Here is a 17,412-nt window from a genome sequence, read left to right on the forward strand (position 1 = left end):
TAAGCAGAATACGCAGCTGGTTTCATTGTTTTGTGTCAGCATGTGAACGAGCTTCTGAGATGTTGAACCTATTTGATCCACCTACATTCTCAGATACTGTAATGGTTTTATTTTTCTCAGCAACTTAGTTCATTCTGAGCTCTTGGTGGGGTATTGAGAGGGAGCTGGTGGCATATAACTGTAATAACAGACCGTATCTATTCCCCGAAGGCTGAGTCACAAATTTGGCTCCAAAGTACTTTTGGCTCAGGTCTCAGCCTTTTCTCCTGCATGGCTGAGCTGTATGTGTTACCTATTCTAAAAGCATTACCAGGGAGGATGTGGAACAAAATGCCCACTTTGTTGTGTCAGCTCAGGCCCAATAATGTTGTTGGTACTGAGTGCGAACAGGAGCCAAGGTAGGCCACAGACCTCCCAGGGGACGGTTGCTCTGTATTACTGTGCAGTGGAGTGGAGGGTCGCCAGGCACACCTCCTGCTTACTGTGCGGCGGAGTGGAGGGTCACCAGGCACACCTCCTGCTTACTGTGCAGCGGAGTGGAGGGTCGCACACCTCCTGCTGTGTGCAGTGGAGTGGAGGGTCGCCAGGCACACCTCCTGCTTACTGTGGAGGGTCGCCAGGCACACCTCCTGCTTACTGTGGAGGGCCACCAGGCACACCTCCTGCTTACTGTGCAGCGGAGTGGAGGGTCTCCAGGCACACCTCCTGCTTACTGTGCAGTGGAGTGGAGGTGCAGTGGAGTGGAGGGTCGCCAGGCACACCTCCTGCTTACTGTGCAGTGGAGTGGAGGGTCGCCAGGCACACCTCCTGCTTACTGTGCAGTGGAGGGAGGGTCACCAGGCACACCTCCTGCTTACTGTGCGGCGGAGTGGAGGGTCACCAGGCACACCTCCTGCTTACTGTGCAGCGGAGTGGAGGGTCGCCAGGCACACCTCCTGCTTACTGTGGAGGGCCACCAGGCGCACCTCCTGCCAGGGAGGGCACACCTCCTGCTTACTGTGCAGCGTGGAGTGGAGGGTGGAGGGTCGCCAGGCACACCTCCTGCTTACTGTGCGGTGGAGTGGAGGGTCGCCAGGCACACCTCCTGCTTACTGTGCGGTGGAGTGGAGGGTCGCCAGGCACACCTCCTGCTTACTGTGCGGTGGAGTGGAGGGTCGCCAGGCACACCTCCTGCTTACTGTGCGGTGGAGTGGAGGGTCGCCAGGCACACCTCCTGCTTACTGTGCGGTGGAGTGGAGGGTCGCCAGGCACACCTCCTGCTTACTGTGCGGTGGAGTGGAGTGGAGGGTCGCCAGGCACACCTCCTGCTTACTGTGCGGTGGAGTGGAGGGTCGCCAGGCACACCTCCTGCTTACTGTGCAGTGGAATGGAGGGGCGCCACGCACCAGGGAAGGGTCTTCCTCAGTCTGGAGGACTCTACCTGCACTGTAAAGGAGAAAGCACAGAGGGAACTCTCTGGCTAGTCTTGAAGAATAGTCCATTTAGCCTTGGGTATTTTGTACCCCAAATAGTAGTCTGCATTAGCCTTGGATATCATGGTGTCTTTGTGTGTCTGTGTGTGTGGTTGTCTAGTATTCACCATAGATAGTGTGACACTCAAACTGGACCCAAGTGGTGAGGTAACCAGTGGGACCTTTATGGACCTGAACTGTGAGGTCAGCGTCAGCCATCACCAGTCCCACCCCCTGACACACAGCTTCAACTTCCTGAGAGACGATGTCCTGGTCTACTCCAAAAACACCACCGAACCTGCGGTCCTTCACCAGCTCACCCCGGCCAGGGCTGCCAACTCTGGCACATACAAGTGCCAGGTCATAGTTCAAGACAAGAGCAAAGGGAGCAGCAACCACAGACTCACCGTCACAGGTACTGCTGAAATGGATCCATGATTATATTGACTTTCTGGTAAAACTCTCTAGATCTCTAGATCCCGTAGGACGGTGCAAAATTGGCCCAGCCTGGCTTTGACTTCATTATACTACCATAGTCTATTCACAAACCATTGAATGTACAGTGATGCACAATTCTTTGTTTGGGAAGATGTGAATATTAAAGTGATAAAGGTCATATAGGAGTTTCCTGTTTTCATTGTGTTTTCTTGTTCCCCTCTCTCAGGAAGCCAGCGAGCACTAAAACAGACCAGACACTGAGACTGACCCATGGAGAAGTCAATGAGGCTGCCAATGGTAAGATCTGTCTACTGATTTACTGTACAGTAGAACCTATATCTGCTGTCAGGACTTCACACTACTAAACCTTTGGCCCATGATAGAAAGTTGATGGAGTCTTGCAGACCCCTACCATCTCAGCCCTAACCTTGCTCCAACCCTTCATCCTCTCAGGGTGTCATCTCTCTTCCTCTCTGTGTGTTCCTTCCTCCTAGCTTGGCTCAGGGTAAAGAGCAGGTGAGGGGATACACTGTGTACAGCGAAGTGTGGAATTCGAATCAAGGTAAGACTAACATCCTGTTCAACGTTCACTGAAGCCCTCTACACACTAAGAAACAGAAATGAGATGGGCCTCTTCTCTGGGGTTTGAGAAATGTGCCTCTTCTCTGGGGTTTGAGAAATGTGCCATGCAGGAAACCAGGCCTAGCTCTAAACATCTGCATTGTCAGTGAGAGAGGGTGCCGTTATGTCGGCCACTTAGCCAGCTGTCCACTTCCTGCTCTCGCCAAAGGGAACTTCCTGTTATTATAATCCAACCCAAACACAGGGTGCATCTGTCAAGTGGAGTCAGAGGACAGACTGCTCCCTTGTTTACCCCTGAAATAAGAACCCACACGCCAACCATATTGTCCATTGTTGAGTAATTGACCTACTCCTTGCAAATGTCAATGGTATTTGTATCAAACAATGTTGCAGCGCAGGGGAAGAGAAAACAATCATGGGCTTTGGCCTGCCTCTATATTGTCAAACAATGGGCTTGTCGGGAAACAGGGAAACTAAGAAGGCGTCAGTCTTGAACTGGAGGTTCTGGATGGAGGGTTAGTGGTTGTAATGCGATAAGCCCAAGGCGTCAGTCTTGGAGGAGGAGCTGGAGGTTCTGGGTGGAGGGTGTTGTTTTGGGGAAGGAGGAGGCTCTGGGTGGAGGGTGTTGTTTTGGGGAGGGGTGTTGTTTTTTGGGGAAGGGGAGGCTCTGGGTGGAGGGTGTTGTTTTGGGGAAGGAGGAGGAGGCTCTGGGTGGAGGGTGTTGTTTTGGGGGAGGCTCTGGGTGGAGGGTGTTGTTTTGGGGAAGGAGGAGGCTCTGGGTGGAGGGTGTTGTTTTGGGGAAGGAGGAGGCTCTGGGTGGAGGGTGTTGTTTTGGGGAAGGAGGAGGCTCTGGGTGGAGGGTGTTGTTTTGGGGAAGGGGGAGGCTCTGGGTGGAGGATGTTGTTTTGGGGAAGGAGGAGGCTCTGGGTGGAGGGTGTTGTTTTCCTGAGCTTGTCTCCTGCTCTTGTTTTTGCAGGTGAGTCAGAGTCAGAACAAGCTGACGGCGTAAGTAGAGCAATGTACTAACAAATACACTCATGTACGTAACAGTACTGTTTTACATACAGTACATAGACCTCATGACTTTGTTTTGTCTTAGAGGGACCCCTTATGGAGAAAATAAGATTCAACACAGGAGGAGGAAACTTCTGGAATACACAGATACTGTAGAAACAGACACGGGCTTCTTCTTGTATGTTTTTATTTTATTTTGTCTATTTCAGCAAGGCTCAGTTGAGTATGCCCAGTTAAACCACAATGACCATGAGTCAGAAGAACCAGAGCACGAACCAGACCAAAAATCCCGGCCTGAACCAGAGCCAAAACCAGAACAAGGATCAGAGCAAGACGGACAACTTGAATGACCACCATCAATATTTATTCTCTAATTTATTCAGAATATTGAACAACTGGAGCTGTTATTGATTTGAATGCATTTGTATATTTTCTATATTTTTTACACCTCTTCTTCTTAACCTTTTGTACAGTGCCTGTAATTATGCCTTTATGAATTGAGAATAAAACAATGCAGCAGAATGGGAGACCTTGTCCTGTGTCTCAATGAGAAAAAAGTAGTTATTGACGGTTTCCGTCATCTCTCCTGAGAACGTGCACATAGGATGTGCGTTGTGACCCATAGGAAAATACACACAAATACATTTTCCTCCTGTCACGCCCTGGTCTAAGTATTTTGTGTTTATCTTCATGTATTGGGTTAGGCCAGGGTGTGGCATGGGGTTTTTGTATTGTGGTGTGTTTTGTCTTGGGGTTTTGGTGTGTATATATTGGGATTGTAGCTAGTGGGGTGATCTAGCAAAGTCTATGGCTGTCTGGAGTGGTTCTCAGAGGCAGGTGTTTATCGTTGTCTCTGATTGGGAACCATATTTAGGCAGCCATATTCTTTGAGTTTGTCGAGGGTGATTGTCCTTAGTGTTTTGTTCCTGTGTTAGTTTACAAGTATAGGCTGTTTTGATTTTTGTTATGTTTATTGTTTTGTAGTGTTTGTGTTATTTTGTGTTTACGTTTGTTTGATTAAACATGGATCGCAGTCTACACGCTGCAGTTTGGTCCGACTCTCCTTCATCACACCAAGAAACCCCTTACACCTCCATTGTGAGCTGAGCTCCATGGACAGGAAGGAAACCTTTGAAGCCTGCAGGGTGTCGTGACAGTCATGCGCTGTGACACCCCCGTAGAGAAGTGTGACAATATGAGAAAAGAAAGTCTATACCCCCTGGTGGGTGACAAGGCAAACCACTCTCCCTCTCCTGACCAGAGGAGGGCAGCACCTTGCTTATGATTCAGTAGGGAAACTTGGTGCCACGCTGCTGAAATCATGTGAGATGCTTCCACTGTGTTTTAGCATCAAAGCATATCAGTTTCAGTTTCCATCCTTTCATGGCTTTGATTGACTTTTGATTGACGAGTAGTGACTCAATAAGTTATGAGTTCATACAGGAGTCAATTCCTTTTCTCAATAGTTGGCTACCAGAGGAGATTAAAAACATACAAACAAATTTTAAAGTGTAGGCTATATTGTCTTTGTACAAAGGTGTACACCGAACTGCAGTAATTTCAGAACCTCTCTTCAGTCTGGAAGCCTAGTGGAGTCATCATGCCCAAGGGAACACAACAACATTACATTAGTAAGGTCTGTGCCATCACATATCCTTGGTCACAAAATCTAAATATCTATATTAGCTATATTGTTTTTGTTTATTCAAAAAGCTTAATGAGACATCAAGGTGATCTGAACAACAAAGGTCTATAGCCCACAAGAGGTTGATTCGTTCATTAATATCATGGCACATGTTGTTGACAGTCCAGCTCATATGGATTTGCCTTTTGACAGGAAGCTCTTAGGGACGTTGAAAGACTGACCAACCCTGTGTGAAAAGCTATAAAACCCCGACAACACAGCTAAACACCCACAGCCTGCCACCCACTTAAATGCTCTCAACTACATGCCCAGTTCAGTCTAACGTATACTGTATACCACAGCCCTTAGGATGAAGCATTTATCTTCATTAGAGATAGCCCAGTCCCTTGTTTGGATTATGTTTCAGTTATTTGTGTGTGCATGTTTCAGCTGTGTGTGTGTTTGTGTGCGCATCTGTGTGTGACAGAGAGGGAGCAGTACAGAGGGAGAAGTAAGGGTGAACACAAGAGAAAGAGAGAGAGAGAGAAAGAGAGAGCTCTAGTGACAGTGTGTCTAAGCTAGGACTCCTCCTTCCCCACCTCAGGTCACGTTGAGTTTAATCGCCATCCTAGCAAGCAAAAATGTAAGGAAAAGTTCAGAGTGACAAGTCCAGCCACCGTGTAGTCAAACTATTCACTATTGGTTCTCGTACTGGGAAGTTAAAAATGTAACAAAACACTAGAATATTTCATGTCCATGCAAATCTATTTTGTATTATGATACGGTAAGAAAGAAAATAAGTACTGCTATGTTAGGTAATCCCCCAAGGGGAAGACAAAACTATCGATAAAGACGGCCCCTTTAAGAGGAGGCCGTGGGTCCAAAGAGCCATCTATGAATGGATAGTTTTACAAAATGAAAACCGAATCCATCTCCATGTCTCAGCAGTCTGGATCTCTGCAGGTTGTTATTACTGTATCGTTACATCACACGCTGCAGTTTCAGCTTTTAGAGTGTGGGTGAATGAATCGTATGACTTAACAGGTCTGCCCTGACAGCGGTTAGCAGCATATTTTGAGAACTGGCAGCGGGAGGTCATGTGCCGCTATGGAATTAAAATGACTGAAGCAGAAGAAGAATAAATAAGAATATGGTGGCTGGGTATTAATGAGCGGGTTTTTAACCTGTTCAAGCAATTTTTAGACGACATTTACTATAGCTCAGATTGGCTTCTTAATTTTCAACTGCACAATAATAAAGCCAAAGTTCTATATGTTTACACCCTGTGTCCTATACTCCTTCCCTCCGCAAGGACAGAACATACAGAAATAACCCCAAGTTTGGTGAATCTCCTGCATACCTCGCAGCCTCAACCCGGCCACCATCCTCTCCAAACCCTGACATGTCCTGGCCATGGATGGTGCTGTCCTCTTCAGAGGGCCTGGTCTGATGTTTGAAGAGCCTGTCTACCCTGTCAAATACACGCTGCTGCATTTACCATGTTCCTGCATCCATCATGTGAGGTCATGTGCTGTCATAGACGCTGTGGATTCCTGTTACATGTCATCTGCCCATCTGCACAGGAGAAGACCAGACTGTATGTCCTCCATAGTCACAAGACCACTGGCGTGGTAACTAGATAGGACAGGTTTTCTTAATGTCTTTATAATGTTGATACAGTAGGAGAGAGTGATAAATGTGTCTTTGGGACTTTTCACATTTAGAAGTGTGGGACGCTGTGTCCCTATATTTTTACTGCCTGTGTGTTCGTGTCTCAGCAAGGAAACCTGATCTGGCCCCTCCTGTATCTGAAGCAGGATTCCAGCTACACCATTGGCTACGCTGCTAAAATTGGCACGTTGACCCCTATGAATATTATGTTTTTCACTTGGCCTTATGGGGCCAGTGTCGTGCACTGCTGAGACTCAGTGGTGAGGTCATCGCGGCAGCAGGTTCATTGTTCTTAGATTTGCTACTATCACAAATGAAGACGTTTCCAGGTACTTATGAGTTTGTGCTTTACAGTTGTACACAGTGTTCAAGATTACTGTGTTTTTCAGATGTCGCAAAATACTGTTATCAGCAGACACCATAGTTACAACATGATTGTTAACATTATGTACACTTTATGTTAATTTTCCCCCTTTCATGAGTAATGGATCAGCTCATCTGATTCAAATCTCAGACAGTAATTTAAGTCATGTAAACAAGCAACAAGGTATGTCATACTGTATAACACTACATACGAAGACTATAGTAGGTTTACACAAACAAGCTCAGCTCCCATCCTAACATTGACCTCTTGTCTCATACCAGAACATTAACAATATAACTCCTGCAATGTTAAACAGGTGGCTACTATCTATTCCCCCATGTTCACTGAACAAAAATATCAAATGCAACATGCAACAATTTCAAAGATTTTTCTGAGGTACAGTTCATATAAGGAAATCAGTCAATTTAAATAAATGAATTAGGCCCTAATCTATGGATTTCACATGACTGGGAATACAGATATGCATCTGTTGGCCATAGATTCCTTAACAACAAAGGTAGGGATGTGGATCAAAAACCAGTCAGTATCTGGTGTGACCACCACTTACATTATGCAGCGCGACATCTCCTTCGCATAGACTTGATCAGGCTGGTGATTGTGACCTGTGGAATGTTGTTCCACTCCTTTTCAATGGCTATGTGAAGTTGCTGGATATTGGCGGGAACTGGAACACTCTGTCTTACACGTCAATCCAGAGCATCCCAAACATGCTCAATGGGTGACATGTCTGGTGACTATGCAGGCCATGGAAGAACTGGGACATTTTCAGCTTCTAGGGATTGTGTGCAGATCTTTGCGATATGGGGCCGTGCATTATCATGCTGAAACATGAAGTGATGGCGGCTGATGAATGGTACAACAATGGGCCTCAGAGTCTCGTCACGGTCTCTGTGCATTCAAATTGCCATTGTTGAAATCCAATTGTGTTCATTGTCCGTAGCTTATACCTGTCCATACCATAACCCCAGCGCCAACATGGGGTACACTGTTCACAACATTGACATCAGCAAACCGCTCGCCCACACGACACCATCAGCCATCTGTCCGGACAGTTGAAACCGGAATTCATCCGTGAAGAGCAAACTTCTCCTATGTGCCAGTGGACATCGAAGGTCAGCATTTTCCCACTGAAGTCAGTTACGACGCCAAACTGCAGTCAGAATCTGTATTTTTGTACACCGATTTTGCCGATTTAAAAAAACACATTTTTACACCTTTAGTTAACTTGGCAAGTCAGTTAAAGACCACATTCTTATTTTCAATGACGGCCTAGGAACGGTGGGTTAACCGCCTTGTTCAGGGGCAGAACGACAGATTTTTACCTTGTCAGCTCGGGGGATTCAATCTTGCAAATTTACAGTTAATTAGTCCAATGCTCTAACCACCTGCCTCTCATTGCACTCCATGAGGAGCCTGCCTGTTACGCGAATGCAGTAGAAGGCAAGGTAAGTTGCTAGCTAGCATTAAACGTATCTTATAAAAAACAATCAATCAATCAATCATAATCACTAGTTAACTACACATAGTTGATGATATTACTAGTTTATCTGATCCACCTCTATGCAGACGACATCATTCTGTATACTTCTGGCCCCTCCTTGGACACTGTGCTAACTAACCTCCAGACGAGCTTCAATGCCATACAACTCTCCTTCCGTGGCCTCCAACTGCTCTTAAACACAAGTAAAACTAAATGCATGCTATTCAATCAATCACTGCCCGCACCTGCTCGCCCGTCCAGCATCACTACTCTGGACGGATCTGACAACTACAAATACCTGGGTGTCCGGTTAGACTGTAAACTCTCCTTCCAGACTCACATTAAGCATCTCCAATCCAAAATTAAATCTAGAATTGGCTTCCAATATCGCAACAAAGCATCCTTCACTCATGCTGCCAAATATACCCTCGTAAAACTGACCATCGACTTCGGTGATGTCATCTATAAAATAGCCTCCAACACTCTACTCAACAAACTGGATACAGTCTATCACAGTGCCATCCGTTTTGTCACCAAAGCCCCATACATTATCCACCATTGCGATCTGTACGCTCTCGTTGGTTGGCCCTCGCTTCATACAAAGAGATCTTCTGTTGAATCTGACAATTAATCTTAATGGTTGTACAGGCGTCTCAAATAAAACTGTGAAGGACCTCGGCATTACTCTGGACCCTGATCTCTCTTTTGAAGAACATATCAAGACCATTTCGAGGACAGCTTTTTTCCATCTACGTAATATTGCAAAAATCAGAAACGTTCTGTCCAAAAATGATGCAGAAAAATTAATCCATGCTTTTGTCACTTCTAGGTTAGACTACTGCAATGCTCTACTTTCCGGCTACCCGGATAAAGCACTAAATAAACTGTGGGACCCCCCCCTTGGGTTGTGCCGTGGCGGAGATCTTTGTGGGCTATACTCAGCCTTGTCTCAGGATGGTAAGTTGGTGGTTGAAGATATCCCTCTAGTGGTGTGGGGGCTGTGCTTTGGCAAAGTGGGTGGGGCTATATCCTTCCTGTTTGGCCCTGTCCGGGGGTGTCCTCGGATGGGGCCACAGTGTCTCCTGACCCCTCCTGTCTCAGCCTCCAGTATTTATGCTGCAGTAGTCTGTGTCGGGGGGCTAGGGTCAGTTTGTTATATCTGGAGTACTTCTCCTGTCCTATTCGGTGTCCTGTGTGAATCTAAGTGTGCGTTCTCTAATTCTCTCCTTCTTTCTTTCTCTCTCTCGGAGGACCTGAGCCCTAGGACCATGCCCCAGGACTACCTGACATGATGGCTCCTTGCTGTCCCCAGTCCACCTGGCCATGCTGCTGCTCCAGTTTCAACTGACCTGAGCCCAAGGACCGTGCCCCAGGACGACCTGACATGATGACTCCTTGCTGTCCCCAGTCCACCTGACTGTGCTGCTGCTCCAGTTTCAACTGTTCTGCCTTGTTATTATTCGACCATGCTGGTCATTTATGAACATTTGAACATCTTGGCCATGTTCTGTTATAATCTCCACCCGGCACAGCCAGAAGAGGACTGGCCACCCCACATAGCCTGGTTCCTCTCTAGGTTTCTTCCTAGGTTTTGGCCTTTCTAGGGAGTTTTTCCTAGCCACCGTGCTTCTACACCTGCATTGCTTGCTGTTTGGGGTTTTAGGCTGGGTTTCTGTACAGCACTTTGAGATATCAGCTGATGTACGAAGGGCTATATAAATAAAATGTGATTGATTGATTAATACTTGTCGCCAAACCTACAGGTTATCCACAAGTCTCTGCTAGGTAAAGCCCCGCCTTATCTCAGCTCAATGGTCACCATAGCAGCACCCACTCGTAGCAGGCACTCCAGCAGATATATCTCACTGGTCACCCCCAAAGCCAATTCCTCCTTTGGTCGTCTTTCTTTCCAGTTCTCTGCTGCCCGTGACTGGAACGAATTGCAAAAATCTCTGAAGCGAGAGACTCACATCTTCTTCACTAGCTTTAACCAGCTGTCAGAGCATCTTACAGATTACTGCACCTGTACATAGCCCATCTGTAAACAGCCCATCTATCTACCTACCTCATCCCCATACTGGTATTTTTATTTATTTATTTATTTTGCTCCTAAGCACCCCAGTATCTCTACCTGCACATTCATCTTCTGCCAATCTACCATTCCAGTGTTTAATTGCTATATTGTAATTACTTCGCCACAATGGCCTATTATTTTCCTTAACTTACCTCATTTGCACTCACTGTATATAAACTTTTTGTTTTATTTTGTTCTACTGTATTATTGACTGTATGTTTTGTTTATTCCATGTGTAACTCTGTGTTGTCGTATGTGTCGAATTGCTACGCTTTATCTTGGCCAGGTCGCAATTGCAAATGAGAACTTGTTCTCAACTAGCCTACCTGGTTAAATAAAGGTGAAATAAAATATTAAAAAATCTAGCGTGGCCTGCGTTGCATATAATCGATGCAACGCAGGGGGATGATTTAACAAAAGCGCATTTGAGAAAAAAGCACAATCGTTGTACGACTGTACCTAACCATAAACACTAATTCCTTTCTTAAAATCAATACACAGAAGTATATATTTTTAAACCTGCATATTTAGCTCAAAGAAATCCAGGTTAGCAGGCAATATTAACCAGGTGAAATTGTATCACTTCTCTTGAGTTCATTGCAAGCAGAGTCAGGATATATGCAACAGTTTGGGCAGCCTGGCTCATTGCGAACTAATTTGCCAGAATTTTATGTAATATGACATAACATTGAAAGTTGTGCAATGTAACAGGAATATTTAGACTAACGGATGCCACCCCTTAGAGAAAATACGGAACGGTTCCGTATTTCACTGAAATAATAAATGTTTTGTTTTCTAAATGATAGTTTCCGGATTCGAACATATTAATGACCAAAGGCTTGTATTTCTGTGTGTTATTATGTTATAACTAAGTCTATGATTTGATAGAGCAGTCTGAATGAGTGATGGTAGGAAGCAGCAGGCTCGTAAGCATTCATTCAAATAGCACTTTAGTGCGTTTTGCCAACAGCTCTTCGCAAGCACAGCGCTGTTTATGACTTCAAGCCATTCAGCCTAATGGCTGGTGTAACCGATGTGAAATGGCTAGCTAGTTAGCGGGGTGCGCGCTAATAGCGTTTCAAACGTCACTCGCTCTGAGACTTGGAGTAGTTGTTCCCCTTGCTCTGCTTGGGTAACGCTGCCTCGAGGGTGGCTGTTGTTGTGTTCCTGGTTCGAGGAGAGGTACGGAAGCTATACTGTTACACTGGCAATACTAAAGTGAAGAACATCCAATAGTCAAAGGTATATGAAATACAAATGGTATAGAGAGAAATAGTCCTATAAATACTATATTAACTACAACCTAAACCTCTTACCTTGGAATATTGAAGTCTCATGTTAAAAGGAAACACCAACTTTCATATGTTCTCATGTTCTGAGCAAGGAACTCAAACGTTAGCTTTTTTACATGGCACATATTGCACTTTTAATTTCTTCTCCAACACTTCTCCAACACGCATTATTTAAACCAAATTGAACATGTTTCATTATATATTTGAGGCTAAATTGATTTTATTGATGTATTAAGTTAAAATAAGTGTTCATTCATTATTGTTGTAATTGTCATTATTACAAATAAATAAATAAATACAAATCGGACGATTAATTCGGTATCAGATTTTTTTTGGTCCTCCAATAATCGGTATCAGTATCGGCGTTGAAAAATCATAATCGGTCGACCTCTAATGTGGAGGTCCTGTGCTGGGGTGGTTACACATGGTGAGGCCGGTTGGAGGTACTGCAAATTCTCTAAAATGACATTGGAGGTGGCTTATTGAAATGAAATGAACATTCAATTATCTGGCAACAGCTCTGGTGGACATTCCTGCTGTCAGCATGCTGATTGCACGCTCCCTCAAAACTTGAGACATCTGTGGCATTGTATTATGTGACAAAACTGCACATTTCAGAGTGGCCTTTTATTGTCCCCAGCACAAGGTGCACCTATTTAATGATCATGCTGTTTAATTTAAGATGGCATATGGAATTGTTTTAAGATGTAATACCATGGATAATTTAGGTATTTGATTTGAAATTCTGCTTTTTTCCCCTGCTTCTTGATATGCCACACCTGTCATGTGGATGGATTATCTTGGCAAAAGAGAAACGCTCACTAACAGGGATGTAAACAAATTTGTGCACAGAATTTGAGAGAAATAAGCTTTTTGTGAGTATGGAACATTTCTGAGATCTTTTATTTCAGCTCATGAAACATGGGACCAACACTTTACATGTTGTGTTTATATTTTTGTTCAGTATAACTACAGAGGGTAAAGCTTTGATTTAGATCATTCGCATGTTCAGATATTGAATATATCATAATTGTGTAGTACTTTTTTTGTAGCATAGTTATTTACATAGTAAAATGGTAATCACTTAATCTTTATTTAATGAGGAAAGTCACTTAAGAGCTAATTCTTATTTACAATGACAGCCTACCCTGGCCAAAGCTGGGCCAATTATGCACCGCACTATGGGACTTCCAATCATGGCCAGATGTGTTGCAGCCTGAATTCGAACCAGGGACAACAGTGTCGCCACTTGTGCTGAGATACAGTGCCTTAGACCGCCGCACCACCCGGGAGTCCTGTGGGTGGTAGACAAACACCGACATAACATGTCATTGGAATCCTATTAACACCCACTGTGTACGTTGGCTGTACGTTGTCAATGGGCGGTGCATTCTGGGTAAATTCCGACAAGGAGAACTCTCCATCAAGGAGTCAAAAACCCAACACGAGCAAGAATTACATGAACAAGAAGCTCAACATTACAAATCTTTTCCAGGATTTAAGATAATTAATATCGTATAGCTTTATGCAGGTTTCTCGACTCCTACCCTGACTTTTATAAGGGATTTCTGCCTGTCTGTCTAGTCCAGACTCTAGTGGCCATATGTATGTTGTCTAGAATATCATGGGCAGGATAGACTTTAACAATGGGGAATTCCAAACCACCCATTGTATAAACAATAATAACCAATCAGTGCAATTTACTGCTAACCAATCAATTCTTATACGCCAGCAGCATACCACCCTGCATACCACTGCTGGTTTGCTTCTGAAGCTAAGCAGGGTTAGTCCTGGTCAGTACCTGGATGGGAGACCAGATGCTGCTAGAAGTGGTGTTGGAGGGCCAGTACGAGGCACACTTTCCTCTGGACTAAAAAAAAATATCCCAGGACACTGCCCTGTGTAGGGTGCTGTCTTTCGGATGGGACGTGAAACAGGTGTCCTCATGGCACTTATCGCGAGAGTATGGGTGTTAACCCCGGCGTCCTGGCTAAATTCCCAATCTGGCCCTTGAACCATCACGGTCACCTAATAATCCCCTGTTTACAATTGGCTCATTCATCCCCCTCCTCTCCACTGTAACTACTCCCCAGGTCGTTGCTGAAAATGAGAATGTGTTCTCAGTCAACTTACCTGGTAAAATAATGGATAAATAAAATGTGTATCTAAAAGTAGTCAATACTATGAAATTGCATTTAGAGTCATGTATAACTAATTTAATAACTAACTATTTGGCCTAATAATATCTGTCTCTTCATAATATCATGCATTATTTCATCCCTAATGGCAACTAATTCTAAACTGGTGGTAGGAACTTTAAATTCTCAAATCAACTGTTCATATGACCTTTCATAGGTTGGTCTCTCTGTCCACTGGTAAATGGTAGACATGATGATTGAAGAGCAGAGGTTTGGTAAGCATGGATGGCTGCAGGGCAGAGATTGACTGTGTGTGGTTGTCATCTTTAATAGGACTAATAAGTCCTGTCAGCTTGGCTATAGATAGGTGTGTATATTTTACATAACCTCTGTGTTTCATTGAAAAGCTCTCTTGGCAGGTGCATGACTGAAGACAGTGCAGCCCCAACCTGCTGGTCTGCATTAGGTCAAGCTCCAGCTGGAAATTCTATTTGTGTTACGTAATTAGGTCACGCAGCTTCCCACTTTTTTTTACCATCCAATCTTTTGCCCACTGGCTACTCAGTTAAATTCATTCCTGTCACGCAACCTCCACAGCTACTAACGAGGAACGGTATGCCAGAGATATGCCCCAATGGTGTGACAATAAAGAGGAGGTCACAGGGGCGAGAGCTCCTACAGGCTGATCCTCCATGATGGGAGGAGTGTTGATAAGGGCACACACTACATGGATATTGTGTCAGAGATTAAGGAGGGATTAGTCTTGAGGTAAGTTTCAATAAGTCCATTAGTTGTCACAGTTATTATGGACCTGTGTGTCCACCATGACACGGGATCTTATATTTTGCATTTATGTCAGTGTTCTCTCCTTAATGGAAATCTCATAGGTAGGAATGATGACTGGTAAATGGTCTTGTCTGCACTTTGCTATAGAGGATGCCATCTGAAGATCGTCCAGAATGCCATTGTTCTTTGATGTGGAGGGTACAAGTTTGTAAAGGTTAGTTACTGCATGTTACTTGTTTTAATCACTATCTGTCCTCCTATCCATTGGCTGCTGAATGCCAACCATTCCCAGGGCAAAACTCAGTCACATGCTCCCATTGTGTAATCAAACATCAACAAATGAAATGCACACACGGCTGGCCTTTCACCCCACCCTCATTTTCCATGGAGGCCCGGCTCGGGTAACCCTATCCCCAGACAAGCAGGCCTGCACCCTGGCTCTCTCCACTCCGTGTGAAGTCCGGACACTCCTGCTCTGGCTGTGGACTGGACAGCTGCTGGCCCCGTTTACTGCTGCGGCCCTTTACGGGTTAGCATTCTCATACCCGGTCACTGTCAGCAGCTACAGCCCCTCACTGTGGCTCGTCTCTCCAAAGGGAGCACACAAAGCACTATTCTAAACATACTAAACACATAAAACTAGTGATCCCCCTTTGGAATAGCATTTTGTTGCATTACAACCTGTAATTTAAATGTATTTTTATTTGGGTTTCATGTAATGGACATACTCAAAATAGTCCAAATTGGTGAAGTGAAAATAATTACTTGTTTCAAAAAATTATTTTTTAATAAAAACTGAAAAGTGGTGCGTGCATATGTATTCACCCCCTTTGCTATGAAACCCCTAAATAAGATCTGGTGCAACCAATTACCTTCAGAAGTCACATAATTAGTTAAATAAAGTCCACCTGTGTGCAATCTAAGTGTCACATGATCTCAGTATATATACACCTGTTCTGAAAGGCCCCAGCGTCTGCAACACCACAAAGCAAGGGGCACCACCAAGCAAACTGTCACGCCCTGACCATAGAGAGCGGTTTATTCTCTGTTGGTTGGGGCGTGATAGTGACTAGGGTGGGTCATCTAGGAGATTAATGGTTTATGTTGGCCTGGTATGGTTCCCAATCAGAGACAGCTGTTTATCATTGTCTCTGATTGGGGATCATATTTAGGCAGCCATTTCCTCATTGTGCTTTGTGGGATCTTGTCTACAGATAGTTGCCTGTGTGCACACCAGTAGCTTCACGGTTTGTTTGTGCTTGTTTTGTTTGGTGAGTTTCTATTAATTAAAATATGTGGAACTCTTACGCACGCTGCGCATTGGTCCAATCATTTCAACGATCGAGACACAAGCGGCACCACAAGCGGCACCACAAGCAGCACCAGGAGCTCTCCAAACAGGTCAGGGACAAAGTTGTAGAGAAGTACAGAACAGGGTTGGGTTCTAAAAAAAAATATCAAAAACTTTGAACATCCCACGGAGCACCGTTAAATCCATTATAGAAAAATGTAAAGAATATGACAACACAACAAATCTGCCAAGAGAGGGCGCCCACCAAAACTCACGGACCAGGCAAGGAGGGCATTAATCAGAGATTCAAAAATAGAGACCAAAGATAATCCTGAAAGAGCTGCAAAGCTCCACAGCAGAGATTGGAGTGTCTGTCCATAGGACCACTAAGCCGTACACTGCACAGAGCTGGGCTTTATGGAAGAGTGGCCAGAAAAAGCCATTGCTTAAAGAAAAAAATAAGCACACACATTTGGTGTTTGCCAAAAGGCATGTAGGAGACTCCCCAAACATATGGAAGAAGGTACTCTGGTCAGATGAGACAAAAATTGAGCTTTTTGGCCATCAAGGAAGACACTATATCTGGCGCAAACCCAGCAACTCTCATCACCCGGAGAACACCATCTCCACAGTGAAGCATGTTGGTGGAAGCATCATGCTTTGGGGATGCATTTCATCTGCAGGGACTGGGAAACTGGTCAGAATTTAAGGAATGATGGATGGCGCTAAATACAGGGGAATTCTTGAGGGAAACCTGTTTCAGTCTTCCAGAGATTTGAGACTGGGATGGAGGTTCACCTTCCAGCAGGACAATGACCCTAAGCATACTGCTAAAGCAACACTCAAGTGGTTTAAGGGGAATCATTTAAATGTCTTGGAATGGCCTAGTCAAAGCCCAGACCTCAATCCAATTGAGAATCTGTGGTATGACTTAAAGATTGCTGTACACGAGTGGAACCCATCCAACTTGAAGAAGCTGGAGCCGTTTTGCCTTGAAGAATGGGCAAAAATCCCAGTGGCTAGATGTGCCAAGCTTATGAAGACATACCCCAAGAGACTTGCAGCTGTAATTGCTGCAAATGGTGGCTCTACAATGTATTGACTTTGGGGGAGGGCTGAATAGTTATGCACGCTCATGTTTTGTGTTTTTTTACTTATTATTTATTTGTTTCACAAGTCAAAATAT

General features: G+C 44.6%; 1 long non-coding RNA gene across 3 annotated transcripts; it reads right to left on the reverse strand.

Annotated features, from left to right (window-relative positions):
• Nucleotides 1-417: 417 nt before the first annotated feature.
• Nucleotides 418-1,403, reverse strand: LOC127914515 (uncharacterized). Of its 3 annotated transcripts, none has more exons than XR_008088716.1 (3): nucleotides 1,302-1,364; nucleotides 1,039-1,253; nucleotides 418-514 (listed from the first exon to the last, which is right to left on the reverse strand). It is a non-coding gene; the product is annotated as an uncharacterized LOC127914515 (long non-coding RNA). The 3 variants fall into 3 exon arrangements; XR_008088715.1 differs by lacking the exon at nucleotides 418-514 and adding an exon at nucleotides 566-702 and having other exon boundaries at nucleotides 1,302-1,403; XR_008088714.1 differs by lacking the exon at nucleotides 418-514 and adding an exon at nucleotides 566-702 and having other exon boundaries at nucleotides 1,082-1,253.
• Nucleotides 1,404-17,412: the final 16,009 nt, after the last annotated feature.

This window comes from Oncorhynchus keta, chromosome 32, assembly GCF_023373465.1.
Source record: "Oncorhynchus keta strain PuntledgeMale-10-30-2019 chromosome 32, Oket_V2, whole genome shotgun sequence".
Lineage (NCBI taxonomy): Eukaryota > Metazoa > Chordata > Actinopteri > Salmoniformes > Salmonidae > Oncorhynchus > Oncorhynchus keta.